The following is a 17,854-nucleotide window of genomic DNA, read 5'->3' as shown; positions in this document are numbered from 1 at the left end:
GAGTTCTGAAAATGGAGGGGGTGTCTTATGTGGTTCACCACCAAAACCGCCAGTAAGTTTTTGGTGTGGTCACATGGTTATACAGGTGTACACTGGTGAAGCAAGAAACAGAAAGCAGCACTGGGCCTAGGCTCCGGGCCATATTTACCATCAGGCACCTGTGGCCCGGTGCCTAGGGCAGCACCTTGCAGGGGGGCAGCACCACGGAGCAGGGGGAAGGAAACAACTTTTTTTTTGGTTTTTATTTTTTTTAGTCTCCCACCTCCTGTTCAGACTTTTCAGTAAATCTGGTGTCCTTTTGAGTGAGTGGGTGGGTGGGATATGGCCATGAAAAACACGATTCAGACAATGTTTCTCCATGGAGTGAAATACATGTGGCCGAAATCACTTTCCCCCACACTCCCCGAGATGGGGCGTCTTCAGGTTTAGTACCTACTGCAGCAGCAGCTGTTAATATGGCCCTGCCTAGGCTTTTATCAGGTCAGTAATGCTTCTTAACATGGCATTGCATCCTTTAGCCGCATTTTTTCAGTACTTGGAAAACCCCTTGTATGTAAACTAGTTCTTCTGTTTTCTGCCAAATATTGCATTAGTGTACATCGTCCTCAATAAATCAGTTCATGTCAGTGTTTTCTACATCTTTTATACATTCATAAATTCATACATCTTTTTTTTTTGTCTGCCAATATTGTCATTGTGACTGTTTGATTCATTGGCTTTATTCAGACTTGGCTCTTGTTTTAATGTGTGTAACTGCATTATATTGTGAGGTCTGCTGGCTTATCAGGATGAGTGGGAGTGATTACATTTTAGTGTGTGGCAATGCAGGGAGTGTTGGTGCAATAGATATTATTCATGCTTAGAGTGCAGCCCACTACCCAGAAATTACTCCTATAGTCGTAATGAGGAATGTCCTGAATCTTTGTAATTGGCAGATCCCCATGCCTTTGTAATACTGTTCTTATAGAGATTGTTTGTGGACAGTCATCGATAGAATATTGGTAGGATGTAATAAGTTGGACCTATTAAAAATGGCTGCATAGAGCTGACAGGAGACAAGGAGACAGGATGGTTTCCTGGGGCTTTTAATCTAGCTTTTGACAATGGTCCCATCAATCAGAACCATATGCTAAATGAATCAATGTCTGCCATTAGACAGCCTTTTTAATGTTCTTATATTATGTGGCTTCGAGCAGTTGTGAATTTAAAATAATAATAATAATAATAATAATAATAATAATAATAATAATAATACTGCTTAGCCACTAACAAATAGAAAAGGAGAATAGGTATGGATTCATGTGGGCACATTGTGAATCGTTGATTTACTTCCATATAAAACAAGGCAGTAAGTCATAATTCTCATCAGATTTCCTGCCATTTATGTACAAAATTACATGGAAGCAGGATTTACAGTGAGAAGGAAAACAGTACCTAATTTCTCAAACGTCTATATGATCTCATACTGCATTAATCTAGCTGTTTTACACTGTACTATTTGACCTTTACTGGGGTAGTCATGCGTTTGCAGGCCTTTTATTGCGTATGAAAGATTTTACAATGTAAGTCAGGAGTGCATGCCCTTCAGGTTTTGCTGAAAATAAATATAATGGTTCACTAACTGGTTGGATTTAAGCTATGTAGATAGATCCCTTTGTGTAAGAACAACTCTAAGGTTCTCTATAGGCCAGACATCTGTGGACGTCTACAGTCATGGCCAAAAGTTTTGAGAATGACACAAATATTATATTTTCACATGATCTGCTGCCCTTTGGTTTTTATGTGTGTTTGTCAGATGTTTTTATCACATAAAGAAATATAATTGCAATCATATTATGAGTAACAAAAGTTTATATTGACAGTTAGAATGAGTTAATGCAGCAAGTCAATATTTGCAGTGTTGACCCTTCTTCTTCAGGACCTCTACATTTCTCCCTGGCTGATCTCAATCAACTTCTGGACCAAATCCTGACTGATAGCAGTCCATTCTTGCACATTTAATGCTTGAATTTTGTCAGAATTTGTTGGTTTTTGTTTGTCCACCCGTCTCTTGATGATTGACCACAAGTTCTCAATGGGATTAAGATCTGGGCAGTTTCCAGGCCATAGACCCAAAATCTCTATGTTTTGTTCCCTGAGCCATTTAGTTATCGCCTTTGCTTTATGGCAAGGTGCTCCATCATGCTGGAAAAGGCATTGTTGATTGCCAAACTGCTCTTGGAGGACATTCTGGTACCATTCTTTATTCATGGCTGTGTATTTAGGCAAGACTGTGAGAGAGCCGATTCCCTTGGCTGAGAAGCAACCCCACACATGAATAGTTTCAGGATGCTTACAGTTGGCATGAGACAAGACTGATGGTAGCGCTCACCTCGTCTTCTCCGAATAAGCTGTTTTCCAGATGTCCCAAACAATCGGAAAGGGGATTCATAAGAGAAAATGAGTTTACCCCAGTCCTCAGCAGTCTACTCTGTCTGTCCCTGGTGTTTTTTCTGTAGAGAAGTGGCTTCTTTGCTGCCCTCCTTGAGACCAGGCCTTGCTCCAAGAGTCTCCACCTCACAGTTCGTGCAGATACACTCACACCTGCCTGATGCCATTCGTGAGCAAGCTCTGCACTGCTGGTAGCCCAATCCTGCAGCTGAAACACTTTTAAGAGACGGTCCTGGAGCTTGCTGGTCTTTCTTGGGCGTCCTGGAGCCTTTTTGGCAACAATGGAAGTTGTTGAAGTTCTTGATGATGCGACAGATTGTTGACTGAGGTGCAATCTTTCTAGCTGTGATACTCTTCCCTGTTAGGCCATTTTTGTGCAGTGCAATGATAACTGCACGTGTTTCTTTAGAGATAACCATGGTTAACAGAAGAGAAACAATGATGCCAAGCACCAGCGTCCTTTTAAAGTGTTCAGTGGTGTCATTCTTACTTAATCATGACAGATTGATCTCCAGCCCTGTCCTCATCAACACCCACACCTGTGTTAATGGAGCAATCACTGAAACGATGTTAGCTTACCTTTAAGGCAGTTTATACACAATAGTTCCAATGGACACCAATATAGTATTATGCGGTTTCCAACAACGGAATTAATAACCCTTAATTTTTAATGGTCCATGAATACTGTTACTAATAGCCCATAAATAATATCATTTACACAAACAAAGAAAGGCTATGATACAAAATATAGCATAAAGTTTATTGGCATGACTTAAAATCAACACTCAAAATTTACATATAGTGCAAGGAAAATCCAATAGAAAAAAGCAACCCACTGCCACAGTACTTGAAAAATCAAATGAACGTACATGAATAACGGCAAGCATGAAAATCACTGTTGACATCTATGCAGTATACCCACATAGCCTCCCAGGCTTCCTAGGCATAAATATACCTGACCTATAATAGGTTGACAGCCTAACTCAAGACATATGCTTACCCATGGCAATGATGTCGCTACCCCGACGCACGTTTCGCGTACTTCCGCTTTCTCAAGGGGCGTGTCTTAACTCCCGTCACTTCCACTATTTATAGTAGGCTATGGGATTCCTTCCGGGGGATGACGCAGATCGAAGGAGGAGCCAGGAATCACATCTATTCCTTCCGGCCTACGTCACTGGAACGCATGCCCGCCGGTGGAACGCAAGCGGGCATGCGCACAGCGAACCTTGAGGCTGTTCCGGAAAGACGCCTGTGCCCGAGTCTCCCGCGATCTGCGTACACGGAAGGTATCAGGTACTCACTACTGGGAGGCTATATGTTTTACAAGGACAGTAGAACAAATGGACATATATCGACCTTTAGACACAAAATAAAAAATTTTTTTTATATGAAAAAAGTGCAATATAAATAGTGTAAACATCTAAGTCAGTCATTGTGTAATATCAAATTATAAAAATTTCAATAAAGTGCATATAGTGCAAAAACCTTTATCACTGCATATATCATAAACATACAAATTATAAACTAAATAATAAATTGTAAACCAATCATGATGAATTATTATAAAGTGCAAATATCATATATCACCCTAAAGTGACAGTGCTAATCTACATAGTGATTAAAGTGCCATGGTCAACGTCCCCCAATGTCCTGATCTCATATTTATATATTTCAACGTCTTTTCTCCCTTTTCCCTTTTCCCTTTAAGGCAGGGCTGCAATGATGTTGAAATGTGTTTTGGGGGATAAAGTTTATTTTCTCGGTAAATATTGACTTTGCAAGTAATTGCTGTTAAGCTAATCACTCTTTATAACATTCTGGAGCATATGCAAATTGCCATTTTAAAAACTGAAGCAGTAGACTTAATATAGTAGATGTAAAAATTAATATTTGTATCATTCTCAAAACTTTTGGCCATGACTGTATGTGCTCAAAAGACACAAGGTTTGCAGCAGGTTTTCCTTACATAGCATACTTCAGGAAATCATACTAATGTGAAGACTACGCTATATGTGCCCTATAGTTACTTTTTTTTAAAACAGAATGTACCATTAAGTACATCTCTATAAGCTTTTCACATGAACAGACTGGCGCTGGTGTGGGGTTGCCCATGGGGCGTTTTTTTTTTTTTTAACCCCTGCCCTGTTCCAGCGCACTGGGCCAGTCTATTCCTGAGCACCAGCTGGGCATGAAGTACTGGGGCTGGGCCCGCCCCCCCCCCAGTATGAGTAACCCCCCTCCCCTCAATGACGCAGCTCCATTAGATTCAATAGACCCACGTTGCAGAAGGGAGGGGGGTAGCATTACACTGGAGACAATGCCTCCAGCATCCCCGACCCGCCGCTGTTCTGTTAATGTAAAAAGCACATAGTGATGTACCTAGTGGTACATTTGCTTTAAAGTCAGGAACCAAAGTTTCTATACAATGCATTTCATTTTGTGACTATTTATTTTTATTCTGCAAAATGTTGTAAACATGTTGTTGTCAAGTAGACTGTACAAATATAATAAATAAGTAATATATTCATATTTAGTTACATAATGCATGAAGCCAAGCCACTTTAACCAGCAGTGCTAATGACAAAAGTATTACAATCTTAATAAATGATACAGTAAAAATAAATCACAGCATTACTAAAAGGGCATTTGTCAGTCGCCTACTGCTGTTAAAGTTTACCAAGATACTAAAGGAATCGTGTTAAGCATGCATGAATTCCAGTTTTTACAATACTGGCGATAAATAACAGAAGAAGCATATAGAGAGGGGGACAGGCATAGACTTAGTTATACAGTGAGTTACCCCACCTACCCAATTCTAATTTGTATCTATTTATTTGTAAAATAATAAGATCTGTATGCCTGTATTTCAGACTTGTTTCCAATGTAGCTTAGCTATCCTGTTGAAGATCACCTTAAAAGTCTCAGAATACAGAGTAGCACATGTCTTATGGATTTCCTTTAAGAGGAAGGTGAAGGTTGAATCTGGTCCAGTCTTGGCTCCCTGTATTAGTACAACCAAAATATGTGGCCAAATATCTGGCCAAGGAGAGAAGACCTTTGGCAGTTAGAAGGCTGGGAATTGTGACCGTGAAGAGTTAAAGAGGTTTAGAACATTGCAGTACAAAGCAGTATTCCAAGCCATAAAGGATAAGAACATCTGCCGACTATCCATAGACTTCTTTGTATTGAGAGGCAAGGGAAAAAGTAACTTGGGCTTTCTATTTGGCCTGGATATTGCACTGTGGCACTGGACATCACTTTTGGGCTACCATAACCATTTAAATGACACAGGAGTGTTCAGCTGGCCTAGTAAGCGCTATGATCCTGAAGTCTCCATTGATCTGCCAGTTAATAGGTGTTTTCTTCAGTTACAAACTCAACCTGTGGGATGCTGCAGAGTGACTACAGTGTCCATAACTGGGGTACATTTGTCTTGCCTCATCTTTCTTTTCAGCCTCTTTGGGTAAGTACACTTGATTTAAACATGCAGTTTATACCTAAAGCCAGAAGGGAATACAAAAACAGGGAACTTTCTCTACATTTTGAAGCATTTTTACCACTATTATAAGGAATTTCATAAATTATGTCTTTGTACATGTGCTGATGGATTTCCTATAACAGCTGAAGAAAAAAACCTGAAAAAATTAGATAAGCAGAAATGAATAAAGGTCAGAGCAAGAAGACTTCAGTGCAACTGTGGTTAAACACTATGTAATTCTATATGAAGAAATCAAGTAGTTGGGAAGGATTAAGGAGTTGTATGTATTGTAAGCATCTTAAATATGCCTTAGTCCTTAATGAAAGAGGATTTACTACCAGACAGCACAGACGATGAATATCTAAAATGCAGCTATATTAAGAGAGGTATATTTATAAACTGACTACCAGCTCTTCAATACTTAATGATATGCTCCATTACAAGCCACAGAATGTAAAGGTCATTTCCAGGAGGTGAGGTGTAGGGCATTAAAGCATTAGCTGAAGGAAGACCATTCCCATTACCACTTGTTAGTGACCCTTTGCTGCTAGATATCCACAGCATAATGGCTACATTTCCACCATGGAAAAGGTAATGGGATAGCTTAATGTTATCAGGCTGAACTCTATAACATTTATGGTGTCTCTTTGAATACAAGGTAACATTTATAAAGAATTATCCCTAGCAAAGTGCCATAGAACATGCTTACTAGGCATTTTGCCAAACTTTTGATAAAAATGTACATAATTTGTGAGTCCCCCCCCCCAAGCTGTTATATATATAATGAAAAAAATTGAAAAAAGAAAAAAAACATGCAGAGTTTCTGGAGCTTTTAAGGCTGGGTTCACACTACGTATATATTTCAGTCAGTATTGTGGTCCTCATATTGCAACCAAAACCAGGAGTGGATTGAAAACACAGAAAAATTCTGTTCACACAATGTTGAAATTGAGTGGATGGCCGCCATTTAATGGCAAATATTTGCTGTTATTTTAAAACAATGGCTGTTATACTGAAATAATGGCAGTTATTTACTGTTCTATGGCGGCCATCCACTCAATTTCAACATTGTGTGGACAGATCCTTTCTGTGTTTTTAATCCACTCCTGGTTTTGGTTGCAATATGAGGACCACAATACTGACTTAAATATACGTAGTGTGTAAATCTGTAAACCAGAATCCAAACTGTTAGCAACTATGATTTTAAAAAATAAATTCTACATTTTATTGAATTTTTAAATAAAATAACAATATCGATGAATGTGACACAAACACAGAAAACAAATAACTTTGTTTTATTTTTTCTGTGCATTGCATGTCACAACTGCAACTTATGCTGCAACAGTATACATAAGGCAGGTCAAATTGGCCAGTTCCCAAACAGCGAAGAAAACATTAGAAAATGAGAAAGCTGAAAGTGGGGTGAGAAGAAAGGAAAGAAAGAAAAAAAAAAAAAAAAAAAAAGGTGGGGTGGGGGAGGGCACTGGGCTATTAGAGTCTTCTGTTTCATAGTATCTGTAAACTGGTCCCAATGGTACCATGTCCGGAAGAAACAGGCAGACTGGTCATCAACTTTACCTAACCAAAGGGAGGAGGCGCCCTTGCAGCACTAACTAAATGAAGTAATACAGAGTGGCGGCAAGTTTTGAGTGGTGTTTCTGAGTGCAGGAGGAAGAACGGCAGGGTAAAAGGTACCTGAAAGTCTGTGAAGGTAGAGGCTAATCAACACACTAAAATGCAAATGTAAGGAGTGCATGGCAGTATCTTTAACTTTCCAGGGACATCAGACTTTTTTAACTCCATAAACTATAATGGAGGAAAGAATTTGGATTTGATTGACATCTGGGGATTTGATTGATATCTCCGTCCTGCCACATAGTTCCCCAGGTTGTATCTTGGAATCACAGCAGGTATCAGGAATGAGACCTGCTGCGATCAGTGACCTTTGAAGTGTCTGAGGACGTTTCAAAAGTTACTGGAAATGACAGTTACACTTAATAATTTACTCAGGTAAGCACCACTATGCTGCTCTTTTTTCTTCAGGCCTTGTTACCACTTGGACTTTCTGATGTCCTACTTATGATAAAACACAATACGTTAATATGTGGAAAAGCTCTGAGAGCACTTAAGTCTTCACTGTCAACCAGACAGGGCCATATCCTGATCCTTGAAGAATACAGTGCTTGTCTAGTTTCTAAGACTATCCAGGGGATCTTGTAGGCAACCAACAGAGCTATTCTCCATGAAGGAGTCTTTTTGGTTGAAGGGACAATGACACCATGGGCCACACAGTCCAGCAACAGGAGAGAATAGTCAATGTTACCCCTTAGCACCCAATCAGATTACAGATTTATTTTGGGTAGAACCAGGACTTTGGGTAGAACCAGGCAACAGTATATTTTATGAATTAGAACCAGATATCTGATCTGAAGTTTATATTAACATTTGTAAATTTGTAATAAATATAACTAATTCAAGTTTATACAATCTATAATTTACATTAAATATATAAAGTAGTGCATCTCCCATTGTTTCAACTGACTTAAATTGCACTGCAGTCCAATTTCCCATTGACTTCAATGGAGCACAATCTTATAGTAAAAAAAAGGATTACAGCTGTATTTTACCTGTATTTTATGGTGTGTGAACACAGCCATAGGCTTCTTAATATCATTTACAAAAATTTATGCATATGTTACAGTAGGTTCTCAGAACTAAAGGTTCCAACATATACTTGTACATACGTATACTGACTGCATACATTCAACTGCATAATGCTGATAACAAAGTTTAATGTTCCTTTTATCCTAAACAGCATTGGAGTAGTTGTTGTTACTGTATATTTATTAGGGTCCATTCTCATAGCATAGTGTGCCTAGATGGCTTCTATGTGACCCTGTATGCTGTCACACAGTTTAATTTTAACTTGGAAGCGTATAGATCCATAATACAAGTCCGAGCTGTTTGTTAACAGTAGAAACTTGGAAAGAAAAAATCTTTATATAGTTACTGTATATTTGTAACTAGGCACCCTTTGATATTAGAGGCCTAGGAAGGCACAGACCTAAAAAAAGTCTTTTGTAGTTGTGCAGTAGCTGTGACTCTACAGGATCATGCAGGGGTAGTAAATATTACTGGATTTTGTTGCTAATTCTTGCAATTTTTTTTAAAATTTCTCCCTCTTCAGCTTGTTAATGACCACATGGGTACTGTGGTTATGTTACGTATTCACAGATAATGAGAAGCAGATGGCAAATTGAACAAATAGATGCTTAAGTGACTTATCAATAGGTCAGCATATGGATGTGCCTTAGAATAGATAGCTTCAATTCCCTTAATACCTTCCCAGGTATTTTTGTGCACGCCATCAGCACCATTGTCTTAGTTCTTTTTACTCAGAGATCATTTAATGAGGCTTTTTTTCCCCCAGAAGGTGGAGAATCTCACAGTGTTTTGGAATAACTGTGCTGATGATTTCATTGTTGCAGGAAAGATTAATACATTTTATTAAGATTTATATTCACTTTGAAAAAACAGTCTGTTCAGTGTACTCTTACCCCAATAAGTGTTTCTATAGAGCAAATAAAGTAGTACTCATTGCCCAATGGAATTTACATATTCTCTAGTAAGGCTTATAGAAATAGGCTTATAGAAAGCCCTTCATCTTTATTTTTTTAAAGTAAAACTTTATTAACCTTTAATGTACTATAGGTCACCATTAAACAGTTTGCATACATACCCTCATACATTTGAAGACAAGTACACTGCCTCAATTAAAAGGGATATTATGGTAGATAAGGATGAGCAAAGCGAATCTGGGGAAGCCAAATTTGCAGCGAATCCGGGGATAAATTCGCTTCACATTGCGAAGCGAATTTCACCCGATTCGCTTTAAAAATTCACCAAACATGACGGCCGTAACTGCGGCTGTCTGTGTTGCCATACAGTTATATGGTTACTCTATGGGAGAAAGGGATTATTAATAATTGCTAGAATAAGGTAAAAATTGCTATTCAGCAGTTCTGTGTAGTCCCCGCCCCTCCCCCTCTACACAGTCGCCGCCTGTTGAAGCAGACGGCACTCTGGCTGTATATAGGAGAAACAGTGCCTCCATCCCACACAGGAAGTGGGCGGAACGTGGACCGCTGGGAAAAGGAGGTGGTTCAGACGTCGGTAGCATGGCAAGCCAGCAGCACCATGAATCCCGAGCTCCCATTATCGACAAGCCAGAGGACATGCCCAAGCCGCAGCCTGTCTCCACCTCCTCTGAGCAGGTCTGCATCAGTATGCCTCTGGATGAAGCACTTGTGGCTCCCGACCCAGAAGTGTCTGGGGTGCTAGAGACTGAAACGCGCCAGGTCCCTGTCATCCCCTGGGAGAAAGGGGTAGTGATACAGCCCCGACTGATGGACGGCAGGCCACCGAGCCCAGAGGGGCCTGAGATAACACAGTGGTTTTTCGGGATGAAGGACTGTCTGCAGCAGTTCTACAAAGAGTGGGTGGACCGAGAGACTAAGTGAGCCTACTGAGAAGGACGCTCATCCCTTGCGGCTGCAGGGGACTGTACGAGAGTTCAGCTGTGACCGGGGGTATGGCTTCATAGAGGACAACAATGGACGCAAATGGTACTTTGTTAACCAGCGTCGTGATCTGCCAGAGCCTCTGCATTTCCTGTTCCCGGGAGAGCAGGTAGAGTTCACCCCTATGCTGGGGCCTCGAGGTTGGTGGGCAGCAGGTGTTACCAGAATACCACCCCTACCTTACAGCGCTATTAAAGACGACTGGTCTGAGGATCCACAAAGGCCCTCCGTAGTCCTTCGCGAGTCTCCGGAAGGGCTGCGTTTGCTACCGCTGCCACCCTCACGCTCTGACAGGAAAGCCTCCGCATCCAGCACAGCTAAACCAGCGCCTCTCTCCCCTCTGGCTCCAGCTCCAGCAGCAGCTGCAGAAGCAGCTCCAATGGTTCCGGTCCCAGTGGCTCCACCAGTTCCACCGATTCCCGCAGCCGTTCCAGAGGCGGCCATCGAGGTAACAACCACACCAGCAGAGGTCACCCTGGTGGTTGAGAAGCCAGCGCCTGCAGTATCCACTGTGTCCTGGTCCACCAACCCTTCGGCAGTCTGAGATGTCGCCTCCACCACCATGGTGGAGGCGAATGCCACCTGGCATCTGCCACCAGAATGGAGAAAGCTTTGTCCACAATGTCGAGTCCTCCACCCCAGCACCATCAGTAGCAGCAGCAGTGGCACAGCTTCCAGCCTTTCCAACACTCCCACCAGGAGAAGAGCGACCACCCTCGTCCAGCGCCAAGGGCAGAGCCGCCATCTTGGCTCTCTACCAGAGGCAGTTGAGCTGAGTTAGTTAAGATACTGTTTAACCAGTTAGTGGCAGGACTGCTCAAGTTATAAGTAGCTCAAGGACTACAGTGTAAAAATTTTTTACAGTAACGTTTAAGAAATGTGCCTGGCATCTACCGTGATTTCCAAGTCTACTTTTAAAAAGTTTTGTTGATTGCAACATTTTATTTACGTAAAAGTGCCTGGTTCTTAAACCATGTAATGTGTTTATTTGACCATATTGCATTAACTTGCTATTGTTTGGTGGTGTGACAATCTGGGGGTTATTCACTCGCTGGGATTGCCATCTCCTGTGTCTGAGACGGTGGAACATCAAAAACTTCAGTCCAGTCAGTGCTGAATGCTTTAAACTAACTGCAGTCGCTTTATTTGTCAGTCCAAGACATGAGCAACACTTTGCAAACTAGATTTGCATTTCCAGGGAAATACATAGTGCTTGAAAAGAGCACCCCTTTACCAGTGACTTCCAGAGTGCCCCTTTACCAGTGACTTCCTTTTAAGAGAAACTTTAATCCTGGGTGCCGTCTCTTTAAGAGCGACTTGGGTCGCATCCCTTTGAGAGCAACTTGGCTCCCGTCCCTTTAAGAGCGACATGGGTCACTTTAAGAGCGACCTGGGTCCCTTCGCTCTTAAAGGGACCCAGGTTGCTCTTAAAGGGACCAAGGTCGCTCTTAAAGGGACCCAGGTCGCTCTTAAAGGGACCAAGGTTGCTCTTAAAGGGACCCAGGTTGCTCTTAAAGAGACCAATTTTGCTCTTAAAGGGACCCATTCCACTCTTAAAGTGACCCATTTCGCTCTTAAAGGGACCAAGGTCGCTCTTAAAGGGACCCAGGTTGCTCTTAAAGGGACCAAAGTTGCTCTTAAAAGGACCCAGGTCGCTCTAAAAAGAGAACCCAGGTCGCTCTTAAAGGGACCCATTTCGCTCTTAAAGGGAGCCAGGTCGCTCTTAAAGGGAACCAGGTCACTCTTAAAGGGACATATTTCACTCTTAAAGGGACCCAGGTCGCTCTTAAAGGGACCCAGGCTCTCGACCCCCCCGTTACACCCCCCTATACTCACCTGATCCCGCAGGGTCCTGCTTCCTTATCCGGTCGGGTCACGGAGATATGAGCGCCCGAAGCCTGGCGCGTGCGCTCACAGGAGAGTCCGATGCCCACAGAGAATGATGGAGCATCGCACTCCCCATTCATTCTCTATGAGAGTTGGACTCTCCTGTGGAGTCGGACTCTCGCTCATCGCTCATATCTCCGTGACCTGACCAGATCAGAAAGCGGGATCAGGTGAGTATAGGGGGGTGTAACGGGGGGTCGGGAGCCTGTCACCCCGGCACGGGGGTGACAGGTCTCCTTTAAAGGGACATATTTTGCTCTTAAAGGGACCCAGGTCACTCTTAAAGGTACCCAGGTCGCTCTTAAAGGGACCCAGGTCGCTCTTAAAGAGACCCAGGTCGCTCTTAAAGGGACCCAGGTCGCTCTTAAAGGACCCAGGTCGATCTTAAAGGGACCCAGGTCCCTTTTAAGGGGACCCATTTTGCTCTTAAAGGGACATATTTAGCTCTTAAAGGGACCCAGGTCGCTCTTAAAGGGACCCATTTTTCTCTTAAAGGGACCCAGGTCGCTCTTAAAGGGACCAATTTCACTCTTAAAGGGACCAATTTCACGCTTAAAGTGACCCATTTCGCTCTTAAAAGGACCCAGGTCGCTCTTAAAGTTACCCATTTTGCTCTTAAAGGGACATATTTTGCTCTTAAAGGGACCCATTTCGACTTAAAGGGACATATTTCGCTCTTAAAGGGACCCAGGTCGCTCTTAAAGGGACCCAGGTCGCTCTTAAAGGGACATATTTTGCTCTTAAAGGGACATATTTCGCTCTTAATGGAACCCAGGTCCCTTTTAAGGGGACCCATTTTGCTCTTAAAGGGACATATTTTGCTCTTAAAGTTACCCAGGTCGCTCTTAAAGGGACCCATTTTGCTCTTAAACGGACATATTTCACTCTTAAAGGGACCCATTTTGCTCTTAAAGGGACCCATTTTGCTCTTAAAGGGACTCATTTTTGCTCTTAAAGGGACCCAGGTCGCTCTTAAAGGGACCAATTTCACGCTTAAAGGGACCTATTTCGCTCTAAAAGGGACCCAGGTGGCTCTTAAAAGGACCCATTTTGCACTTAAAGGGACCCAGGTCGCTCTTAAAGGGACCCAGATCGCACTTAAAGGGACCCAGTTCGCTCTTAAATCAACCCAGTTCGCTCTTAAAGGGACCCAGGTCGCTCTTAAAGGGACCAATTTCACGCTTAAAGGGACCCGTTTCGCTCTTAAAGGGACCCAGGTCTCTCTTAAAGGGACCAAGGTCGCTCTTAAAAGGACCCATTTTGCTCTTAAAGGGACCCAGGTCGCTCTTAAAGGGACCAATTTCATGCTTAAAGGGACCCATTTCGCTCTTAAAGGGACCCAGGTCGCTCTTAAAAGGACCAATTTTGCACTTAAAGGGACCCAGGTCGCTCTCAAAGGGACCCAGATCGCACTTAAAGGGACCCAGTTCGCTCTTAAATTAACCCAGTTTGCTCTTAAAGGGACCCAGGTCGCTCTTAAAGGGACCAATTTCACGCTTAAAGGGACCCGTTTCGCTCTTAAAGGGACCCAGGTCGCTCTTAAAGGGACCAAGGTCGCTCTTAAAAGGACCCATTTTGCTCTTAAAGGGACCAATTTCGCTCTTAAAGGGACACATTTTGCTCTTAAAGGGACATATTTTGCTCTTACAGGGACCCAGATCGCTCTTAAAGGGACCCAGGTCGCTCTTAAGGAGACCCATTTTGCTCCTAAAGGGACACATTTCCCTCTTAAAGGGACACAGGTCGCTCTTAAAGAGACCCATTTTGCTATTAAAGGGACATATTTCGCTCTTAAAGGGACCCAGGTCGCTCATAAACAGACCCATTTTGCTCTTAAAGGGACATATTTAGCTCTTAAAGGGACATATTTTGCTCTTAAAGGGACATATTTTGCTCTTAAAGGGACCCAGATCGCTCTTAAAGGGACCTAGGTCGCTCTTAAAGGGACCCAGGTCGCTCTTAATGGGACCCAGGTCGCTCTTAAATGGACCCAGGTCGCTCTTAAAGAGACCCATTTTGCTCTTAAAGGGACATATTTCGCTCTTAAAGGGACCCAGGTCGCTCTTAATGGGGCCCATTTCGCTCTTAAAGGGACATATTTCGCTCTTAAAGGGACCCAGGTCGCTCTTAAAGAGACCCATTTTGCTATTAAAGGGACCCAGGTCGCTCTTAAAGAGACCCATTTTGCTCTTAAAGGGACATATTTCGCTCTTAAAGGGACCCAGGTCGCTCTTAAAGAGACCCATTTTGCTATTAAAGGGACCCAGGTCGCTCTTAAAGAGACCCATTTTGCTATTAAAGGGACATATTTCGCTCTTAAAGAACCCAGGTCGTTCTTAAAGAGACCCATTTTGCTCTAAAAGGGACATATTTCGCTCTTAAAGGGACATATTTTCCTCTTAAAGGGACATATTTTGCTCTTAAAGGGACCCAGGTCGCTCTTAAAGGGACCCATTTTGCTCTTAAAGGGACATATTTTGCTCTTAAAGGGACCCAGGTTGCTCTTAAAGAGACCCATTTTGCTCTTAAAGGGACATATTTCGCTCCTAAAGGGACCCAGGTCGCTCTTAAAGAGACCCATTTTGCTTTTAAAGGGACATATTTCACTCTTAAAGGGACATATTTTGCTCTTAAAGGGACCCAGGTTGCTCTTAAAGAGACCCATTTTGCTCTTAAAGGGACATATTTCGCTCCTAAAGGGACCCAGGTCGCTCTTAAAGAGACCCATTTTGCTCTTAAAGGGACATATTTCACTCTTAAAGGGACATATTTTGCTCTTAAAGGGACATATTTTGCTCTTAAAGGGACCCAGGTTGCTCTTAAAGAGACCCATTTTGCTATTAAAGGGACCCAGGTCGCTCTTAAAGAGACCCATTTTGCTATTAAAGGGACATATTTCGCTCTTAAAGGGACCCAGGTCGTTCTTAAACAGACCCATTTTGCTCTTAAAGGGACATATTTCGCTCTTAAAGGGACATATTTTGCTCTTAAAGGGACATATTTTGCTCTTAAAGGGACCCAGATCGCTCTTAAAGGGACCCAGGTCGCTCTTAAAGGGACCCAGGTCGCTCTTAAAGGGACCCAGGTCGCTCTTAAATGGACCCAGGTCGCTCTTAAAGAGACCCATTTTGCTCTTAAAGGGACATATTTCGCTCTTAAAGGGACCCAGGTCGCTCTTAAAGAGACCCATTTTGCTCTTAAAGGGACATATTTCGCTCTTAAAGGGACCCAGGTCGCTCTTAAAGAGACCCATTTTGCTCTTAAAGGGACATATTTCGCTCTTAAAGGGACCCAGGTTGCTCTTAAAGAGACCCATTTTGCTATTAAAGGGACCCAGGTCGCTCTTAAAGAGACCCATTTTGCTATTAAAGGGACATATTTCGCTCTTAAAGGGACCCAGGTCGTTCTTAAAGAGACCCATTTTGCTCTAAAAGGGACATATTTTGCTCTTAAAGGGACATATTTTCCTCTTAAAGGGACCCAGATCGCTCTTAAAGGGACCCAGGTCGCTCTTAAAGGGACCCAGGTCGCTCTTAAAGGGACCCATTTTGCTCCTAAAGGGACATATTTTGCTCTTAAAGGGACCCAGGTTGCTCTTAAAGAGACCCATTTTGCTCTTAAAGGGACATATTTCGCTCCTAAAGGGACCCAGGTCGCTCTTAAAGAGACCCATTTTGCTCTTAAAGGGACATATTTCACTCTTAAAGGGACATATTTTGCTCTTAAAAGGACATATTTTGCTCTTAAAGGGACCCAGGTTGCTCTTAAAGAGACCCATTTTGCTATTAAAGGGACCCAGGTCGCTCTTAAATAGACCCATTTTGCTATTAAAGGGACATATTTCGCTCTTAAAGGGACCCAGGTCGTTCTTAAAGAGACCCATTTTGCTCTAAAAGGGACATATTTCGCTCTTAAAGGGACATATTTTCCTCTTAAAGGGACCCAGATCGCTCTTAAAGGGACCCAGGTCGCTCTTAAAGGGACCCAGGTCGCTCTTAAAGGGACCCATTTTGCTCTTAAAGGGACATATTTTGCTCTTAAAGGGACCCAGGTTGCTCTTAAAGAGACCCATTTAGCTCTTAAAGGGACATATTTCGCTCCTAAAGGGACCCAGGTCGCTCTTAAAGAGACCCAGTGTGCTCTTAAAGGGACATATTTCACTCTTAAAGGGACATATTTTGCTCTTAAAGGGACATATTTTGCTCTTAAAGGGACCCAGGTCGCTCTTAATGGGGCCCATTTCGCTCTTAAAGGGACCTATTTCGCTCTTAAAGGGACCAATTTCGCTCTTAAAGGGACCTATTTTGCTCTTAAAGGGACCCAGGTCGCTCTTAAAAGGACCCATTTCGCTTTTAAAGGGACCGATTTTGCTCTTAAAGGGACCCAGGTCTCTCTTAAAGGGACCCAGGTCGCTCTTAAAAGGACCCATTTCGCTTTTAAAGGGACCGATTTTGCTCTTAAAGGGACCCAGGTCTCTCTTAAAGGGACCCAGGTTGGTCTTTAAGGGACCCAGGTTGGTCTTTAAGGGACCCAGGTTGCTCTTAAAGAGATCCAGTTCACTCTTAAAGGGACCCAGATAGCTCTTAAAGGGACCCAGGTCGCTCTTAAAAGGACCCATTTTGCTCTTAAAAGGAACATATTTCGCTCTTAAAGGGACCCAGGTTGCTACGTCGCTCTTATAGGGACCCATTTCGCTCTTAAAGGGACCTAGGTCGCTCTTAAAGGGACCCAGGTCGCTCTTAAAGGGACCCAGGTCGCTCTTAAATAGACCCATTTTGCTATTAAAGGGACATATTTTGCTCTTAAAGGGACCCAGGTCGCTCTTAATGGGGCCCATTTCGCTCTTAAAGGGACCTATTTCGCTCTTAAAGGGACCAATTTCGCTCTTAAAGGGACCTATTTTGCTCTTAAAGGGACCCAGGTCGCTCTTAAAGGGACCCAGGTCGCTCTTAAAAGGACCCATTTTGCTCTTAAAAGGAACATATTTCGCTCTTAAAGGGACCCAGGTTGCTACGTCGCTCTTATAGGGACCCATTTCGCTCTTAAAGGGACCTAGGTCGCTCTTAAAGGGACCCAGGTCGCTCTTAAAGGGACCCAGGTCGCTCTTAAATAGACCCATTTTGCTATTAAAGGGACATATTTCGCTCTTAAAGGGACCCAGGTCGTTCTTAAAGAGACCCATTTTGCTCTAAAAGGGACATATTTTGCTCTTAAAGGGACATATTTTGCTCTTAAAGGGACATATTTTGCTCTTAAAGGGACCCAGATCGCTCTTAAAGGGACCCAGGTTGCTCTTAAAGGGACCCAGGTCGCTCTTAAAGAGACCCATTTTGCTCTTAAAGGGACATATTTTGCTCTTAAAGGGACCCAGGTCGCTCTTAAAGAGACCCATTTTGCTCTTAAAGGGACATATTTCACTCTTAAAGGGACATATTTTGCTCTTAAAGGGACCCAGGTCGCTCTTAAAGGGGCCCAT

General features: G+C 42.8%; 1 protein-coding gene across 2 annotated transcripts in view; it reads right to left on the bottom strand.

The window, feature by feature from the left end:
• Positions 1–17,854, bottom strand: part of PEX5L (peroxisomal biogenesis factor 5 like) — a 222,553-nt gene that overhangs the window by 27,144 nt on the left and 177,555 nt on the right. The gene's annotated exons all lie outside the window — the stretch shown is intronic.

This window comes from Dendropsophus ebraccatus, chromosome 6 (assembly GCF_027789765.1).
Source record: "Dendropsophus ebraccatus isolate aDenEbr1 chromosome 6, aDenEbr1.pat, whole genome shotgun sequence".
NCBI lineage: Eukaryota > Metazoa > Chordata > Amphibia > Anura > Hylidae > Dendropsophus > Dendropsophus ebraccatus.
Note: the sequence above shows the minus strand (reverse complement) of the source record. Positions and strands in the feature narration are given on the sequence as shown.